Source organism: Acinonyx jubatus, chromosome B3, assembly GCF_027475565.1.
Source record: "Acinonyx jubatus isolate Ajub_Pintada_27869175 chromosome B3, VMU_Ajub_asm_v1.0, whole genome shotgun sequence".
NCBI classification, from domain to species: domain Eukaryota; kingdom Metazoa; phylum Chordata; class Mammalia; order Carnivora; family Felidae; genus Acinonyx; species Acinonyx jubatus.
Genome location: NC_069386.1, coordinates 83131523 through 83144178, shown reverse-complemented (window position 1 = coordinate 83144178; position 12656 = coordinate 83131523). Strand labels below are relative to the sequence as shown.

The 12656-nt window shown below is 48.1% G+C and overlaps 2 pseudogenes; both read left to right on the top strand.

Annotated features, from left to right (window-relative positions):
- The first annotated feature begins 657 nt into the window (after positions 1–657).
- On the top strand, positions 658–2011 carry LOC106965528 (heterogeneous nuclear ribonucleoprotein A1-like; annotated as a pseudogene).
- Positions 2012–9983: 7972 nt separating this feature from the next.
- Positions 9984–11429, top strand: LOC128316168 (ferritin light chain-like; annotated as a pseudogene).
- The last annotated feature ends 1227 nt before the right edge of the window (positions 11430–12656 follow it).

The following is a 12656-nucleotide window of genomic DNA, read 5'->3' as shown; positions in this document are numbered from 1 at the left end:
CCCACCATATCATGTATAACCCCCACATGACCTACTTATTGCTTAAGACACTCTCCCACCTTAGTCAAGCTGCTGAGCACACCCTTACTGGAAACCAGCTCAAATAGGAATGTGGAACCCCTAACCGCCAAAGAATGTAAACCCCGCCTTTTGCCCGCCAAACTTGGACGCCAATTCTGACCAGAGTGATAGGCTGGTTGAAACAGTTACTATAGGGTAAATTGTAATTCAACTGGCCACCTGCGTGTGGACTGACATGACTATGCAACTTTCTGTGTGTGTTACAATCTCATTGGCCACTGGCCCCTATAAAACTGCTACGCCTCTTAACCTAGGGGTCCAAGTCCCTGCTCCGCCGTGTAGGGTATACTTGGGCCCAAGCTCCTGCCTGCAAATAAACCCTCGTGCGTTTGCATCGGTATCGGCTCCTTGGTGGTCTCTCGGATTCAAAATCGGGGGCATTACACTTATCATTTAGTACTTTTAAGGATTTTATTAGGGCATAGTTACTATTTTACTTTGGTAACTGTAGACAAAGACCAGGTAATATTCAAACCATAATAACTCAAACACCAGTGTCATCAAGAATTTTTAACAATAAATAAAAGCATTGGTGGTGTCAGGAAACAAGTTTAAAAAAAATCAATTTCGCTTTCTGCCCATGGACGCCGCCGAGTAAGCATCGTGAAAGTCTCCCCTCCCACGGCCGTCATGTCTAAGTCAGAGTCTCCCAAAGAGCCTGAACAGCTGCGGAAGCTTTTCATTGGAGGTTTGAGCTTTGAAACAACCGATGAGAGTCTGAGGAGCCATTTTGAGCAATGGGGAACGCTTCAGGACTGTGTGGTAATGAGAGATCCAAACACCAAGCGCTCCAGAGGCTTTGGGTTTGTCACCTATGCCACTGTGGAAGACGTGGATGCAGCCATGAATGCAAGGCCACACAAGGTGGATGGAAGAGTTGTGGAACCAAAGAGCGCTGTCTCGAGAGAAGATTCTCAAAGACCTGGTGCCCACTTAACTGTGAAAAAGATTTTTGTCGGTGGCATTAAAGAAGACACTGAAGAACATCATCTAAGAGATTATTTTGAACAGTATGGGAAAACTGAAGTGATTGAAATCATGACTGACCGAGGCAGTGGCAAAAAGAGAGGCTTTGCTTTTGTGACCTTTGACGACCATGACTCTGTAGACAAGATTGTCATTCAAAAATACCATACTGTGAACGGACACAACTGTGAAGTAAGGAAAGCTTTATCTAAGCAAGAGATGGCTTGTGCTTCTTCCAGCCAAAGAGGTTGAAGTGGTTCTGGGAACTTCGGTGGTGTTGTGGAGGGGGTTTTGGTGGGAATGACAACTTTGGCCGTGGAGGAAACTTCAGTGGGCGAGGTGGCTTTGGCGGCAGTCGAGGTGGTGGTGGATATGATGGCAGTGGGGATGGCTCTAACGGATTTGGTAACGATGGAAGCAACTTTGGAGGTGGTGGAAGCTATAATGATTTCGGCAATTACAACAATCAATCTTCTAATTTTGGACCCATGAAAGGAGGAAACTTTGGAGGCAGAAGCTCTGGCCCCTATGGTGGTGGAGGCCAATACTTTGCCAAACCACGAAACCAAGGTGGCTATGGCGGTTCCAGCAGCAGCAGTAGCTATGGTGGTGGCAGAAGGTTTTAATTACTGCCAGGAAACAAAGCTTAGCAGGAGAGGAGAGCCAGAGAAGTGACAGGGAAGCTACAGGTTACAACAGATTTGTGAACTCAGCCAAGCACAGTGGTGGCAGGGCCTAGCTGCTACAAAGAAGACATGTTTTAGACAATACTCATGTGTATGGACAAAAAACTCGAGGACTGTATTTGTGACTAATTGTATAACAGGTTAGTTTCTGTTCTGTGGAAAGTGTAAAGCATTCCAACAAAGGGTTTTAATGTAGATTTTTTTTTTTGCACCCATGCTGTTGATTGCTAAATGTAATAGTCTGATCATGACGCTGAATAAATGTGTCTTTTTTTAAATGTGCTGTGTAAAGTTAGTCTACTCTGAAGCCATCTTGGTAAACTACCCCAACAGTGTGAAGTTAGAATTCCATCAGGGTGATGCCAGGTTCCATTTGAAGTTTATTTGCAACCTGCTTGGGCACAGAAGCCGTTGTCTCCACAAACATTGGTGTGGTTGAACTGACAGTTAATGTGTTGTGACCTGGAGTTCACCGTTAAAAGGGTCACCCAAGCAAAGTCCTGGAGTTTACTTGGTTATTAATATGATTGTTGGCACATCCTATGCAATATATCTAAATTGAATTATGGTATCAGATAAAATTATAGATGGGATTAAAGCTTGTGTATTGTCCATTATCATGTGTAATCAATAAACGATTTAATAGTCTCTTGAAAAATAAAAAAATTAAAAAACTTAAAAATTTGGGGCGCCTGGGTGGCGCAGTCGGTTAAGCGTCCGACTTCAGCCAGGTCACGATCTCGCAGTCCGTGAGCTCGAGCCCCGCGTCAGGCTCTGGGCTGATGGCTCAGAGCCTGGAGCCTGTTTCCGATTCTGTGTCTCCCTCTCTCTCTGCCCCTCCCCCATTCATGCTCTGTCTCTCTCTGTCCCAGAAATAAACGTTCAAAAAAAGAAAATAAAAAAAAAAAAACTTAAAAATTTAAAAAAATTAAAAAAAATCAATTTCTCACAGTTATAATCTCCAGGACTATCTAGAAGACCTAGCAGATGATTGGTTGGTTGAAATAATAAATTTGCATGAATGACTAAAGACTGAATGAATTTGAATCAGTGAATGGTTCTGATATCAGCCTGTGAGGAGAGGGTAAAATACGGGTTACTAGAAAAGAAGGAGATGAGTATTTGAGAAAGGGAGAGCCTCATATAAGCTAAGGCCATTTATCAAAAGAAACATGAAACTGGTACATGGATTAATTATTAATTAGTGCTGAGTAATTTAGGGGGCTATTTGGGGGCACAGGTATCCAAATATAGACAGAATCTGACTTGGGTCTTTTCTCTGAGCCTCAGAGGATTATTTACTGTACATCTATTCTTTGGAATATGAAGAGACTGAGGCGGGGCTTAGGACCCAGAAGACCTCCCTCTTCCACTTCCCCCCAAAATGTTGGCCTGTGTTACAGGCTTCAACCACTTCTTTTCAAGACCTAGACACAAATCTGGTTCAATAAAAACAATTAGCAGAAGAGAGAACATTCAAGAGTTGTAATTACCTAAATGTCCCACCATTAACCATTTGAATGACTAAATCCTCTACATTGATTGTTTTAATGAATGATAATTAAAACCAAATAACCTCTAGGCTCATTTGATGCTACAGTGACAAAACTGAACCTCTAGGCATTATATTGCAAGGCCCTGAATTGAGCCAGGGGAAGCCAGATAGATAAAGTACAAGGAGAATGAGATGGTGAGTGGAAAGGTACTGGTGCACACTGGAGTAGAAAGAAGATGATGGGGGTGTCTGGGTGACTCAGTCAGTTAAGCGTCTGACTTTGGCTCAGGTCATGATCTCACGGTTTGTGAGTTCGAGCCCCGTGTCGGACTCTGTGCTGACAGCTCACAGCCTGGAGCCTGCTTCAGATTCTGTCTCCCTCTCTCTATCCCTCCCCAACCAGTGCTCTGTCTCTCTGTCTCTAAACAATAAATACATGTAAAAAACAAAAAAAAATTTTTTTAATTAAAAAAAAAAAAAAGAAAGAAAGAAGGTGATGGCTGCCCTAGCAAACACATTTCAGTTAGTTATCCATTGATGGGAGAGCCCTCAATACCACTCCCTAGTTAGGAAAATTCTTCCAGGAAAACACTTTCAGTCAGAAAAATGCCTTTGTAACAAATAGTGGTGGGGTTAGAGCAATCGCTTCCTGCTATTGCCTACCACCAGCCGCCACGCAGCTCAGCCCCTGGCTTCTGCCCTCTGAAGCAATGGCTTCCCTCATTGTCAAATCACTTTACCCAGTTCCAGAAGGCCTGCTAGGAAGATTATGTGTTGTGAGCAAAGACACATGAGAGAGGATTTTTAACTTTTTAAATCTAAAGTAAGAATTTTGCAAGGCAGAATTTCCAACCCAAACAATATTATAATGGAAAGAGATTAAACAGATTTTGTGGAGACCGCCTTCAGGCAAACAAGCTTGAGCAATGGAATGTGGAAAAGGCCACAGTGACCACCTGGTTGATACAGACAGGCCCATCAGGTGACCCACCTCAAAATGTCCTTAGGCCCTAACTGACCAATGGGCTCCTTACGACTAGGCACAGTTACCAAAAAAGGTAAGATTCTATACGTTGCCAAACCTCCTCTTTTTCCCCCTTTAAAAGCAGCCCCCACCCACTGCGTCTTTGCAGACAGCCACTCTTCTGCTCTCGTACCCACCACTCCCTTGTGGTGTATTCAATACATTTTGTCTCCTTTGTTCTGCCTCAGGTGAATTCTTTCATCTCCCACACCATTGGCTTCCACCTGATCTGATTGTTGCCCCACATTTGGTGGCTCCCCTCCTATGAAGAGATACCCCATTTAGACACCACAGATTTGGTTTGCCATATTCATAATACAGAGGAAGCCATCGTCTTGAGTAAGTTAAAGGAAGAAACTGTCATACTCATCATTATACCCTGGTGCAGCACGGGTTCACAAAAATAATTGTTTGAACCGAACTCAACACAAAGTAATTTAAACTAAAACCCAGGACAGACCTAACAATATGAATGTACAAATCATGCACTAGTGGATCTTTCCAAAGCACTATATTTGTTGAAATTTTGAAATACATACAGTGGCAGTGAAAGGGCGGGCCTACGCCAGCCGACTCCATCTTGTTCTGTGTCCTTCACCTTGACCACACCTCCTCCCCTTGAGTAACCCCCCCCCTCACCTGCCTAACAGGACTCGACCCTTCCCCAGGACCCTTCCCCAGCCAATCGGCTGAGGCCATAGCCATTACCTCACCAACTGCCCCCAGGCCCCAATAAAACCTTCGTCCTTTTGAAACTCGCTCTCTTTCCCTGGTATCTCACCGCTGCATCGGTGCAGGTAGGGGATTGAGCTCGAGCTAGCTCGAATAAAGGCTCTTTGCTTTTGCATCGGACTCGGCTCCCTAGTGGTCTTTGGGGATCACGAATTCTGGGCATAACATTTGGGGGCTCGTCCGGGATCCCCAAGAACCCCGAGGGACCCCCGACCCGGAGAGCCTGACTGGCCACGGTTAGTGTCTGTTTGTTCTGTCTTTTCTGTGTGAGCTCATTTCTGGAATTCTGGTAGTGCCCGACGCGGTCTAAGTGGACGCACTGGAGGACCACGGGCCGGGAGTTTCAGAAGACGTTCTGATTCTCCCTTCTGGAGGGACGTGGAATCCCCTCAAAGGTCTGAGACGAGGCGGGTCGCTCCCGCTGGTCGGCGTGAGGCCGTCGTCTTTGGAGGGACGTGGAATCCCCTCATCGGTTTTGGAGGGACATGGAATCCCCTCAAAGGTCTAAGCTAGCTTGCAGTTTTGCTTCCATGGAGTTGGAAGACTTTCTAGGGGCCCTCTGTTTGTCTGTTTTTGTGTTTCTCTGTTTTGTTCTGTGGACTTGCTGGACGGACGTTATGGGACAGACTCAGACTACTCCTCTAAGTATTATGATTGATCACTTTAAGGATGTGAGGGGAAGAGCTAACAACCTCAGTGTGGACGTCCGAAAGGGTCGGTTGCAGTTTTTTTGTTCTAGCGAGTGGCCAACTTTCAATGTCGGATGGCCACCAGAGGGGACCTTCGACCTCCCTACCATCCACCGAGTCAGGAGTATCATCTCTCAGCCTAAGACGGGCCATCTTGATCAGCTCCCTTACATTATCACTTGGCAGGACCTTGTAGAAGACCCACCCTCTTGGCTTAAGCCCTTCCTAACCCTGCTCCCTCCGGAGCCAAAACCCATTCTTGCTTTGCAGGAGACAGAGAAGAGGAAAAGTCTTACCCAGCCTTCAGCACCCCTCTACCCTGTCCTACAGGGGGGTACTGAAGAAGAATTAATTTTTCCTCCCCCGTATAACCCCTCTAGGATGCCGGAAGAACACCATCCTCCCCCTCCGGGGGAGGCAGACGCTGTTCCAAGAGCGGGAGGCGGAAACGCTCCAGGGGGAAGCCCGCCCTTTACCAGACAAAGGGCTCAGAGGGGGCAATCCGCCTCCGCCGCCGACTCCACTATTCTGCCCCTGCGAGCCACCGAACCCCCAGACGCGGAGGGGAATCAGCCCCATCACTATTGGCCTTTCGCCACTAGTGACCTCTACAATTGGAAAGCTCAGAATCCTAAGTTTTCCGAGAAACCGGCAGGGCTTATTGATTTATTAGACTCTGTTCTTTTTACCCATCAGCCCACGTGGGATGATTGCCAGCAGCTTTTGCAGGTCCTGTTCACGACTGAAGAAAAAGAATCCTCAGTGGGGCCCGAAAACTAGTTCCAGGCGCAGATGGGAATCCCACCACCAACCAGGCTCATATAGATGCCTCCTTCCCCTTAACTCGGCCCCAGTGGGACTTCAACACGGCAGAAGGTAAGGAGAGGCTCCGGGTCTACCACCAGACTCTAATGGGGGGTCTCCGAATGGCTGCTAGAAAGCCAACCAATTTGGCCAAGGTAGGAAATGTACAACAGGGAAAAGATGAATCTCCGGCTGCCTTTTTAGAACGGATCATGGAGGCATTCCGTACCTATACCCCCATGGATCCAGAGGCTCCGGAAAGCAAGGCAGCTGTTATCATGGCCTTTGTAAACCAATCGGCCAAAGACATTAGGAGAAAATTACAGAAAATAGATACACTAGGAGAAAAAAGTCTGCAGGACTTACTGGTGGTAGCCGAAAAGGTATATAATAACCGGGAGCCTCCTGAGGACAAGCAGGCTCGCGCCATGGCAGCTGCCAGCAGTAAGCAGACTCGAGACCTGGCCAGAATACTACTAGCTACCACTGCTGACTTCCCCGAGGAACGAGACCGCCGTCTCCGGCAGCTGGCAGACGACACAAGAAAAGGTAAAAGCACCAAGGGGGGAAGCAGAGGCTGCAGAAGGATCAGTGCACATACTGCAAGGAGATAGCGCATTGGGCCCGAGATTGTCCAAAAAGAGCCGGCGGGAAGGGAAGCAAGACTGATCGAGTAAAAGTCCTAGAGCTGGATGAACTAAGTGATTAGGGGAGTCAGGGTTCGGACCCTCTCCCCGAACCCAGGGTAACTCTTAAAGTGGAGGGGACCCCTATAGACTTCCTTGTCGACACCGGAGCACAACATTTGGTCCTCTGCACCCCACAAGGAAAACTAGCCAGCAAGAAGTCCTGGGTACAAGGGGCAACTGGTATGAGCCAGTATTCATGGACTACCCGAAGAACAGTAGATTTGGGAACGGGCTGGGTATCCCACTCCTTTATGGTAATACCAGAATGCCCCTACCCGCTGTTAGGACGGGACTTACTGACCAAGATTGGAGCTCAGATAACTTTCAGACAAGGGGGGCCTCGGGTCACCGATGGCAAGGGCCACCCCATCCAGGTCCTGACCATGAAACTGGAGGATGAATACCTCCTCCACCAGGAGGCGCTCCCGAGAGAGGATAATATAGACAGATGGCTACGAGAATTCCCCTCGGTTTGGGCAGAGACAGGGGGGATGGGACTAGCCGCTCACAGGACCCCAGTCCTGGTAGAGCTCAAGCCAGGAGAGAGTCCGGTAAGGATCAAACAATACCCCATGTCTCAGGAGGCCCGGAAGGGGATCCAGCCACACATCCGGAGACTACGAAGCCTAGGGGTACTAGTTCCTTGCCAGTCTGCCTGGAACACCCCCTTACTGCCGGTCAAAAAGCCTCACACAAATGACTACCGACCGGTACAAGACCTCCGGGAAGTAAATGAGGGTCGTGGACATACACCCAACTGTTCCCAACCCATATACTCTCTTGAGCTCCTTGGCGCCCTCCAGGGTCTGGTATACTGTACTAGATTTAAAGGACGCCTTCTTCAGTCTGCCGCTGGCACCCCAGAGCCAACCCTTGTTCGCCTTCGAGTGGCATGATCCGGAGGAGGGCTCCAGTGGGCAACTCACCTGGACACGGCTACCTCAGGGATTCAAAAATTCACCCACCATCTTCGACGAGGCTCTACACGAGGACCTGGTATTTACAGACACCTTCTCTGGCTGGGTGGAGGCCTACCCAACCAAGCATGAAACGGCTCAGACGGTGGCTAAGAAGCTACTAGAAGACATCTTACTCAGGTATGGTTTTCCTGCCATGGTAGGATTAGACAATGGACCAGCTTTTATCTCGCAGGTAACACAGGCAGTAGCCAAGGCGGTGGGGGCAAACTGGAAATTACATTGTGCTTATAGGCCCCAGAGCTCAGGACAGGTAGAAAGAATGAATAGAACCCTAAAAGAGACCCTTACCAAATTAACCATGGAGACTGGCGGGGACTGGGTGACTCTCCTACCGTACGCCCTTTACCGGGTTAGAAACACTCCTTACACTCTGGGTTTTACTCCCTACGAGATCATGTTTGGCAGGCCACCCCCTGTTATTCCCAGCCTTCGAGCTGAACTTATTGCTGAGTTTAAAGATCAAGAACTTTTTCTTTCCTTGAGCGGGCTCCAGAGGGCGCACAAGGACATTTGGCCGCGCCTCCGTGCCACCTACGAGGCTGGCCCGATCCCAACACCTCATCAGTACAGGCCAGGAGACTGGGTCTACGTCAAGAGGCACCACCGAGAGACTCTCGAGCAGCACTGGAAGGGACCCTACATCGTGGTGTTGACAACCCCCACCGCTCTCAAGGTAGACGGCATCGCGACCTGGGTCCATCACACCCACGCTCAGCCAGCGGACCCCTCCTCAATCCGGAATGATGTTGTCACGCGATGGGCCATCATTCGGGACCAACACAACCCGCTCAAGCTCAAGCTACAGCGCATTTGACCTACCTAATATTGGTAACTCTGTTAACTCTGCTTGTCATTGCTCATGCTGCCGGGAGTCCCCACACCCCCCAAAACATCACCTGGCAGATCATAGACACCAGCTCGGGGACAATACTTAATCAGACGTCCCAGAGCCACCCCAGGGACACTTGGTTCCCAGAACTTTGCGTAAACCTCCAAACTCTGTTCCCCTTGTCACCATAAATGCAGCCGGTCCCATGATTGGGTCCCTAAGCTACATGACAAGGGGGGAATGAAAGGGCGGGCCTACGCCAGCCGACTCCATCTTGTTCTGTGTCCTTCACCTTGACCACACCTCCTCCCCTTGAGTAACCCCCCCCCTCACCTGCCTAACAGGACTCGACCCTTCCCCAGGACCCTTCCCCAGCCAATCGGCTGAGGCCATAGCCATTACCTCACCAACTGCCCCCAGGCCCCAATAAAACCTTCGTCCTTTTGAAACTCGCTCTCTTTCCCTGGTATCTCACCGCTGCATCGGTGCAGGTAGGGGATTGAGCTCGAGCTAGCTCGAATAAAGGCTCTTTGCTTTTGCATCGGACTCGGCTCCCTAGTGGTCTTTGGGGATCACGAATTCTGGGCATAACAGCAGGTGAGCAGTCTCCATGATTGGTTGCTCTGTGGCACGTGTAAAGACTGTTCTAAGCTTTTCTTCTGCAGGACAAGCATTTCTAAGTTGAAGTCAGAGCCAGAAAGTTTGGGCAGTTCAGCACTTTTTATAACCAATCAGTGAATCAACATTTATAAAGCACTTATTGCGTGCAACGCACTGTTCTAAGGCACTGGGATTATAATGGAGAGTCACTGGGGTTGAAAAGGGACTTTAGTCACCTCCATTTTGACCTTGGTCTGTACTTCCTAACTGATTTAAATTCTCCTTTGTTTATCTCTTAGACAAAAAAAACCCAGGAGGCAAAGCATCCTCTGACAGGAACATAATCACCCTTCAAGCAATAACAACTGCCCTGAGCCAGCAAGACCCTGCTTGATTGACCCCAAGATAATGACCTTTACTGCCCATCTGCATGTACCCACTGACCTTTGTCTCATGTTTTCCTTATATAAAGGTAAAAGTATTTTCCGCACTGTGAAGACAGTCTTTGAGAGGCTTAGTCCCCTGTCTTCTGACTGGTGACGTCACTGAAATAAATTTCCTGTCTTATTTCACTACTGCTCCTCTTCCTGCCTTGGGATTTGTCAGTGGCCGGTGGTGGCTCCTGGTCCGCTTGGGACCCCCAGAGCCTGGTGCTCTTGCACCCCTGTGCCCCAGTTACTGGATCCCCTAAAAGTACAGGAAGGCTCTTCCCCAATGAAATACAAATTACCCCCAAATCTTCTATTTGCTTGAAATTTTTAAGACCCTCATAATCAAATAAAACTTGATACCAAGCACATGGGTTGATTATTAATTAGCGCTGACTGATTTAGTGGGCTACTTGAGGGCATAAGTATCCAAATGTAGACAGAAAGCAACTATTTTAAAATAGTGTGGGGCACCTGGGTGGCTCACTTGGTTGAGGAGCGACTTCGGCTCAGGTCATGATCTCACAGTTCATGAGTTCGAGCCCCACATGAGGGGCTCGGTGCTGACAGTTCGGAGCCTGGAGCCGGCTTCAGATTCTGTGTCTCCCTCTCTCTCTGCCCCTCCCCTGCTCTCTCTCAAAAATAAGTAAACATTGAGTGCGCCCCGCAGTCCTTCGGATCTGTCTCTTGCTTCAACAGCGTTTGGACGGAACAGACCCAGGGACGCCCATTCTACCGGCCTCCGACCACCCTCAACCTTTTTTCCAGTCGCAACCTTCGGAGCCATCTTCTTGCCACCTTCTGCCTCCGGGACCAGCCAACACGCGATTTAGAATTTAGCTCCTCATTACCAATCAACCCTGAGCGCCCAAATTAGTCAGAAGTACTCCACAGAGGTGGAAGCCACCGTCAACATGCACCTGCGGGCCTCCTACACCTACCTCTCACGGGGCTTCTATTCCGACCGGGACGACGTGGTCCTGGAGGGCATGGGCCATTTCTCCCGCGGGGTGGCTGAGAAGAAGCGGGAGGGCGCCGAGCGTCTCTTACCAGTGCGGGGGCCATGGCCTCTTCCGGGAAGTGTAGACGCCGTCCCACGATGAGTGGGGTAAATCCTTGGACGCCAGGGAAGCCGCCCTGCTTCTGGAGAAGAACTATGAAGCAGGCCCTTCTGGATCTGCATGCCCTGGGCTCTGCCCGCGCAAACCCCCATCTCTGTGACTTCCTGGAGGATCACGTTCTAGATGAGGAAGTGAAACTCATTAAGAAGATGGGCGACCACCTAACTAATCTCTGCAGGCCGTCCGGTCCCCAGGCTGGGCTGGGCGAGTATCTCTTCCAAAGGCTCAAGCACGGCTAGAAGTCTCTGGAGCCCAGCAGCCTTTGAGAGGGTCCCTCTGACATCCACCAGGTGCCAGGGCTTGTGCCTGAGTCTCTCCTTGCAGCCACTAGGCAGCTTTTTAACCACGTGGAGCCCTCTCCCAAGCGGTGGACCAAATGAAAACAATAAAGCTTTCTGCAGCAAAAAAAAAAAAAAAAAGAAAGAAAGAAAAGAAAAAAAAGAAAAAAAGTAAACATTTAAAAATTTTAAAAATAAAATAAAATAGTGCAGTTTTCATAGCCTGGGTGTGTGTAATAGGACCCATGCACAATGGCATCTATGATGTGCCAAATAAATGAGTTCACACAATGCACACTATAAATTAAACAATCATAGAAAACACAGTGCCAACTTCTCCCCTAGTAATCTTAAATTCAGATGCCTGTGTTTGTCATTTTTTAAAATATTTATTTATTTTTGAGACAGAGAGTGACAGAGCATGAGCGGGGGAGGGTCAGAGAGAGGGAGACAAAGAATCCGAAGCAGGCTGCAGGCTCTGAGCTGTCAGCGCAGAGCCCAACACGGGCGGAACTCACAGACTGTGAGATCATGACCCAAGCTGAAGTCGGATGCCCAACCGACTGAGCCACCTAGGGGCCCCTGTGTTTGTTATTATAGCAAACACTTTGTCTCTTTTAATTGTTTCCTTTTTTTACCATGTACATGTATTCTCTATTACCATTCCCCCATCCACCTCGCTCCCACCAAATCTGTACCCATAATGGTACTTTTTTCTTTCAGGGAACTATCCAAGTTTGCAAAAGTTGACAAGAGGCATATCTCTTCAGCAAGAATAGGTCAGAAAAAAAAATTACTGTATTGAATTAATTTCAGGTGATGTAAAGACCAAAATGGGAAAAGCAAAAGTCTTAAATGATTAGAAACCCATTTGGGAGACTCTGACATCCAGACATAAACAAGATCCAAAACACAAAACATACAGAAAAATATTCATAAATTCAACTACATTAACACATAAAGCTTCTAAATAACAACAGTGACCATTTTAAAAAGTTAAGAAAAAGCTACAGACTGAGAGATGATATTTAGGAATGTAGATTAGCACAATTACTTTCAAGGCAATTTGTCTACATTTCATAAAGTTGGAAACACACATATCCTATACCCCAGCAATCCTACTGTAAAATGTATAGCTGGAACAGTAATTCTCAAACTTTAGCTTGTGTCAGAACCACTGGGGAGCTTGTGAAAATACAGTTTGTGGAGTCCCACCACCAGTTTCTGATTGAGTAAACCTGGGTGAAGGCCCTA